This window comes from Equus quagga, unplaced genomic scaffold (genome assembly GCF_021613505.1).
Source record: "Equus quagga isolate Etosha38 unplaced genomic scaffold, UCLA_HA_Equagga_1.0 554_RagTag, whole genome shotgun sequence".
In the NCBI taxonomy this organism is placed as follows: domain Eukaryota; kingdom Metazoa; phylum Chordata; class Mammalia; order Perissodactyla; family Equidae; genus Equus; species Equus quagga.
Window position 1 is genome coordinate 76211 of NW_025800242.1, and position 7360 is coordinate 83570.

The 7360-nt window shown below is 37.6% G+C and overlaps 1 pseudogene; it reads left to right on the forward strand.

The window, feature by feature from the left end:
* Positions 1 to 4400: 4400 nt before the first annotated feature.
* LOC124233955 (olfactory receptor 7G1-like) lies at positions 4401 to 5331 on the forward strand (annotated as a pseudogene).
* Positions 5332 to 7360: the final 2029 nt, after the last annotated feature.

Below are 7360 nucleotides of genomic sequence, written 5' to 3' on the forward strand. Positions count from 1 at the left end.
TTTGATGGTGTCCCGTTGTCACCTAGGGTCTGCTCACTTTTCTTCATTCTTTTTTCTTTCTGCTTCATAGAATCAATATTTTAATGTGGTAGCTGTGTGTATCAGAGTCTCCCCTAGAGTTTGCTTTTCTTAAAAAAAAAATCTTTAAGGTGGTAGTACTGTATTCATTTAGTGACTTTCCCAAAATATATTCACAAAGACTATAATTCTTGTTGTACATGGTCATTGACATGTATGCTCTTTAGCTTTGTGTAACTTGTACTTTGACAGATTTCCTTGAATGGCAGGAGTGATACAGGATTGGGTGCAGTCTTAGGGTTCTAATGCAATCCTTTTTAATATGTCTTTATGAGGGTGGTTATCCTATGCAAAACTGCTTTCCTTTGACAAGGAGATATTGAGTGTAAGATAAGAGAGGAGTAAAGGAAAGTTGTCAAGATTAGGAGAATTTCTTTCCTCAAGGCTCAAAAAAGCAGGACCATAATTTTGAATCATCTCTGTGGGTGAAGGGGTGAAAACCGTGGAGGTCTCAAGTGAGAATCAAAGGAGTTGCTGGAGAGCTTTCTATACTGGCCATCAGTGGAGGCTGAGGGAGGTTTTTGTTTTCAGCACTACACTAGGAAACAGCTCTGTACCCGGCACTTGAGTTATCCGCTAGTGCAGAGCTTCCTGCACTGATGCCCACAGAACAGCTGAGAGATGAATCACGTGAGACCTATGTTCATACTGAGGTTTCTCTGGCTTACAGAAACAACTACTGACTTTGAACCTCTGGGGAGACTTGTGAGAGATGTGCATTCATTTTCACACTCAGAACTATATTTCAAAGTTTCCAAAATTATGACCTGTTTTTATAAAAAATTGAAGGAAACAAATGTTTATATGAGATGAGTGTTTAAAAACTCTGTGAAAAGCATTCTGTGAAATTCTGATGACATCTGAAATCTTAGCTGTGTGACTTCAGTATAAAAGAATATGGGAGAATGTATCTAGAATTAGGAAGATATCAGATGTTTCCTCAATTTTGCTTTTTAACATATCGTGTACTAAACAGTGCATAAGATCTGTCTGTAGTTCTGAAAGAATAGCCACATAATAAACATACATACCTATCCAAGGGTTAAAAATAGAGCAATGCCATCACCATAGAATCCACTTAAGTGGTCTCCTACTTACACTACCCTCGCTGATTCCAGGGGCAAACACTATCTTAAATTCTGACCTTATTTTCTTTGAAGTGTTTCTTTTGGGTTGAATCATATGAAATTGTCATTTTTGATTATATTTGCACTGCAAAACTGGTAATAGGATTTAAACGTTATTGTCTTATCACTTCAATATATGTTAATGTCCAATTTATAGTCTGTCTCTTTTCAAACTTGTTAAAAATTTAATCAAAAATATATCAAGTTTTCATCTTGATTGTTTTTTATCACTAGTGTACTTTTGAGATTTAATTACGTTATTGGGCATAACAGGCACTATTTCCAATCTTCTGTGTTTTTACATTATGTATGGTGACTTTTCAAAGTAGATATCTTGTCCAATATTGATTCAAGTTTTGTTCTAGTTTTCTGCGCTTATGAATAAATCTCTTTGAATATTCTCATATATTTGTCTCTTGGTGGAAATACGGTGGAATCTTATACTTGCAATGGAATTATTGGGATTAAAGGAGTATGGATATTTCTTTAGATTGTTCCAAAGTGTGATCCTAAGTGATTGAAACTATTACACACATATTAGAAGGTCCTGATGATTTCTACCACCACCAATATTTCAAGGCTACTGATAATCTTGTGGGTTTAAAAACTATTTCATTATTTGGCACACTTCTTATTTTTATGTGATTGAGTATCTTATTATATATTCATTTCCCTGTCTTTTAAATATATGTTTGTGGTATTTCTACTGATTTGATTAACTTTTTCTTGTTAGTTCATATGATTTATTTATATAATTTCAAACTGAAGTCCCCCAAGGTGAGCATAAATGTACATTGAAACTATTGTGAAAAAATTAGAAACTATGGTTATGAAAATCAATAAAGAAGTAACAGATCTGTCTGCAGTGATCAGAGACAAATTTTTCACAGAGAATAAATTAGAGTCTATTGTGCAAATATACACAATGAAAATTAACATTCAGGAAACATTAATGACTCAGAAAAACTTAAAGTTTCCAATTTTTCAATAACAGCATTTTTTTTTGTTTTTTTTAAAATTGAGTTCATAATAGTTTACACCAATGGGAGATTTCAGTTGTACGTTATTTCTTGACTGTGACCACATAAGTGCTCCCCTTCACCCCCTATGCCCACCCCCTACCCTTCTTCCCCTGGTAACCACTAAACTGTTTTCTTTGTCCATGTGTTTGTTTACATTCCATATATGAGCGAAATCATCTGGTGTTTGTCTTTCTCAGACTGTCTTATTTTGCTTAGCATAATTCCCTCCAGGCCCTTCCATGTTATTGTAAATAGGATGAATTTGTCTTTTTTATGGCTGAGTAGTATTCCATTGTATGTAAATACCACATATTCTCTATCCAATCATCAGTCGACGGGAACTTGGTTTGTTTCCATGTCTTGGCTATTGTGAATGGTGCTGCAATGAACATAGGGGTGCATACGCTACTTTGGATTATTGATTTTAAATTGTTTGGTAGATACCCAGCAGTGGGATAGCTGGGTCATATGGTAGTTCTACTTTTAGCTTTTTAAGGCATCTCCATTCTGTTTTCCATAGTGGCTGCATCAGTTTGCATTCCCACCATCAGTGTATAAGGGTTCCCATTTCTCCACACCCTCTCCAACATTTGTTAATTTGTAGTCTTAGTGATTATAGTCATTTTAATCGGCATAAGGTGGTATCTTAGTGTAGTTTTGATTTACATTTCCCTGATGATTAGTGATGTTGAACATCTTTTCATGTGTTTATTGGCCATCTGTATAACTTCTTTGGAAAAATGTCTGTTAATGTCCTCTGCCCGTTTTATGATCAGGTTGTTTGCTTTTTTATTGTTCAATTGTGTGAGTTCCTTATATACAATGGAGATTAACCACTTGTCAGATCTATGATTTGCAATATTTTAAATATATTATTTACATCCACATACATAAACTATATTTTCAAACCTAAAATTGGTATTGGACTTCCCAATGTCATTGATTAGATAGGGACTCTTTGTTCATACCTGCAAAAAGGAGTGGAATCCCATTAGAGAAGAATGGTGTATTCATATTTGCAAAGAATTGGAAATGGAGATGAGCAGGCACAGATGGAGAAAAATGGATGGTGTAAACCTGGTCTCATAGGGTGAGGGAAGTAGCCATTATGAGTTCCTCCCATCTAGAGTCTTGGTCTTTAAGGATTTACACTGTCCTGGGATCCCAATGACAATAAAATTGCATGGCTAATGAGGAGATTTGGAAATTGAAGCTCTAAAGATACAGAGACTGCAATTTGCCTGTGACTGTCTCATTCAACAGTCCTTCCAATGAAAAGAAGTAGGTCATCTGAGCCTTCTCCCATAGATGATCCCTCTTGCCCAGGAGTTTGGGTTTCACTCAATTCGTCTGCCTTCCTGAGGACAGATATCCGAGATGGTACATTCAGTGGAGATGTCAAGCATCATTCCACAGTGATGCCAGCCAGGTAACCTAAGGTCCCTTAGTCAATGTTTGGAAATGAGGGCAGGTTTATCCAAGGGAAGTTGTGAAGAAAGTACATACATCAAATGATTAGAGCTAAGTCACCTATGGTCCTCCTGTCTGTCTGCCATCTTTTTCACACTTTTTCTTGTACCTTACACAATACTCAAGCACCTCTCATTTACTAATCTCATATTCAATTTCTGCTATAACAAGGATCATTTCTTCCAGAGTAGCAATATACCAATTTTAAAACAAGGTAACTCTTTAACTCTGGCATTTACTTGCCATCTCGTGGTGAGAGGGCACGTTTGGTAAAGTTGATCTTACCTTCCCATTCCTGGTTCTTGATATATGTATGTATTATCACTGTGGCCTGCCTCTAAGTTCCCAGGAGATCCAGATAGAATCTTCAAGCTACCTCCCTAGTCTATTTGTTTCTCTTTATAAAATTGCCAAAGGTTTCAAATAACCAGAACAACATAGACAGTGTAATTTTTTAAAAATGACCACCTGTTAACCCTTTCTAGAATTAATGATTGTTAGCATTCTGCTATATCAACTTCAAATTTTCTTTTTTTAAAGGAAAAGAATAATATACATACACACATCTTTTCTATTCCCATCTTTCAGTCTCCTTCCCTTCTCAAGATGATTTTTGCCTCTGGCGATGCTCCTCCTACTGGTCTAGAAAACATACTTTCAATTGTCTTGTAACTCCACATTTTCCATCAGATTCATCAACAATATGTATCACAGAAATGAAACACATGTTTCACATTTCCGTCTCATGAAAGTGACAGAGGATCCAGAACTGCAGTCCATCTTTTTCAGTCTGTTCTTGTCCATATACCTGGTCACCGTCCTTGGAAATCTGCTCATCATCCTTGCTGTCAGCTCTGACTCCTACCTGCACACCCCCATGTACGTCTTTCTCTCCAATCTGTCTATTGATGACATCTGCTTAAGCACAACTACGATCCCAAAGATGCTGGTGAACATCCAAACACAGAATCAGAGCATCACTTATACAGGCTGCCTGACACAGATCTGCTTTGTCCTGGTGTTTGCAGGTTTGGAAAGTTGCCTTCTTGCAGTAATGGCCTGTGACCACTACGTGGCCATTTGCCACCCCCTGAGGTACACAATCATCATGAACTCTCGCTTCTGTGGACTGCTGATTCTACTCCCTCTGTTTATTATCATTCTGGATGCCCTGCTCCACAGTCTGATGGTGTTGCGACTGTCCTTCTGCACAGACTTGGAAATCCCCCTCTTCTTCTGTGAAGTTGTTCAGCTCATCAAGATTGCATGTTCTGATACCCTCACCAATAACATCCTGATGTATTTTGCAACCAGTGTATTTGGTGGTATTCCTGTGTGTGGAATTATTTTCTCTTATGCTCAAATAGTATCCTCTGTTTTGAGAATATCATCAGTGACTAGAAACTATAAAGCTTTCTCTACCTGTGGTTCTCACCTCTCAGTACTCTTTATTCTATGGGACAGGCTTTGGAGTTAACATTAGTTCTGCTCTCACTAACTCTTCTAGAAGCACTGCAGTGGTTTCAATGATGTACACTGTTGTCCCTCAAATGATGAACCCTTTCATCTATAGCCTGAGGAACGTGAAGGGAGCCTTGAGAAAACTCATCAGTAGGACATCTTCTCTTTGGTGACTGTGTGACCTGCCTTCAACTAGGGTTTCTAGAATGAGTCAAAGTGACAGAAATATGGGCAAGCCAGAATGTCTGATTCTTGTATCATCAACTTCTTCTAAAATGACTGGATAATACAAAAGGTAAGTGAATTTCAACTTCAGATTGAATCCCAACCTGCTGTTGTGTTTCAAAAATGAGTTCCATTCCCTAAGCTCAGTGTCTTTGGTGGGGTCCTTGGAGGTGAACTGAAGCAAGGTTTATGCTCATATTGTTGAGACATCAGAGGAAAAAATGGGAGATGTTGGATAGGTCCAGAGAAGGATCAAATAAGTCTGTGGTCATAGCAAAGACTTGATTGTGTCTGATCTCATGGCTAGGGCCATGTGAATTATGCCCCAGAGACAAGTCTACTGTGAGACATGGGAAGAGTTGTTGTTTCATACTCCAGTGATTCCTGAGACCTGTCGCTGGTCAACTGTACCTGTGCAGGGCAACATCAGCGTCCATTATATTCAGTTTTATCATCTATCAACATGCTATAATGTGATTATTAGAGGTTAGAGATGATTGTCAGGAACTTGATTTTGAATAGTCAGAAAGTCATTGTTTCTTCTTAGAGAAAGTAACCCTGATTCTAATATACCAGGGCAATAAAGAGAGTTATCTCACCTTACAGGGACTTCAGAGGTAGAAAATGTAGAGGAAAATTCATTTACTCCTCCATGGGTGCCTTTTTTTACTGGGACAAGCTCCCTTCATTGGCCCAGATGGCTGCAACAGATGCAGACATCATAGCAAGACATCATGACCAGAGAAGGTAATCTGACTCCTCTTCCTTAGGTCTTTTGATACTTAGTATTGTATAGGGTCATCCAGAATATATACCTTTAAATCCCTTCACTGTGAATAGAATCATATTCCTCTTCTATATCTCCTTCCTGATGTGGAGAAAATGATTACTTTGAGAGTCTTAGATTGACTGCATGAAGTGTTCCTCTTGGTCTCTGGTCCACCTCCACAAGCACTGCAAACACTGAGGACAATGTCTGACACATGTCAAGTACTTAACAAAATTAACTAGTGTCATTGTGTTCTATACTTGCCTATGTTTATACATTTGTATTCCTACTGTTCTCATGGATTGTTAATACATACTTCAGCAAGTAAATTTTTCTTTTATGTTATTTTTCACATTTTCTTTTGCTGCTCTGAGAAATAAAAAAACAAACTGTTTAGGCAGGCGAAGCAAAGGTTGGTAATCTGGCATCTTCTTAGCTTTGAAACTTTCTCATTGGCTGATTTGTAAAAATATATCTGAATTTTCACTTTTCTTCTTAATCATCGATCTTGTTGTGTTTCTTATTTATCTCTGCTGGTGTCCTCATGAAGATCACACTTGAATAAAATTAATTATATCACTGATGTCTTAGAACATTAGCTGCACTCAGGGTTCTCATGCAAAACTTTTTGATGTGTCTTTACGAGGAAATTTATTTTATGGAGAAATACTTTACTGTGAGAAGGAGTTGTTGAGCGCAAAACAAGAGAGGAGAAAGGGCGGTTAGCACAATTAGGTTGATCACATTTCTTGTAATCACAATACTTCAAAGAAGGCTCTCTATGCATGTGGGGCGAAAAGTGAAAGTCTCAAAGGAGAGCAAATGAGATCCTTGTGTTCTGGTCATCATTGGAGGCTGAGGAGGTTGTTTTATTTTTAGTAGCACATCTGGAATACAGCTTTGCCTGGGAATCATGGTGCCTCCTAGTGCAGTGCCTCCTGCACTGCTGTTCAGAGGATACCCACAGAGTTGAATCACCTGGGGCTTTTGCACATACGACATGTTTCCAAATCTTACTGAAGAACTACCAACTTTGAATCTCTATGGAAACATGTGAGGGATGAGCCTCTTCAGTAAGCACCCTGTGAGATTCTGATGACCTCTGAAGTCTGAAGTGCGTGAATTCCATATTGAATGAATATGGGAGAATGTATTTAGAATTAAGGATATGATAGACCTTTCTTTAATTTTACTTTTTTTTTTTTTTT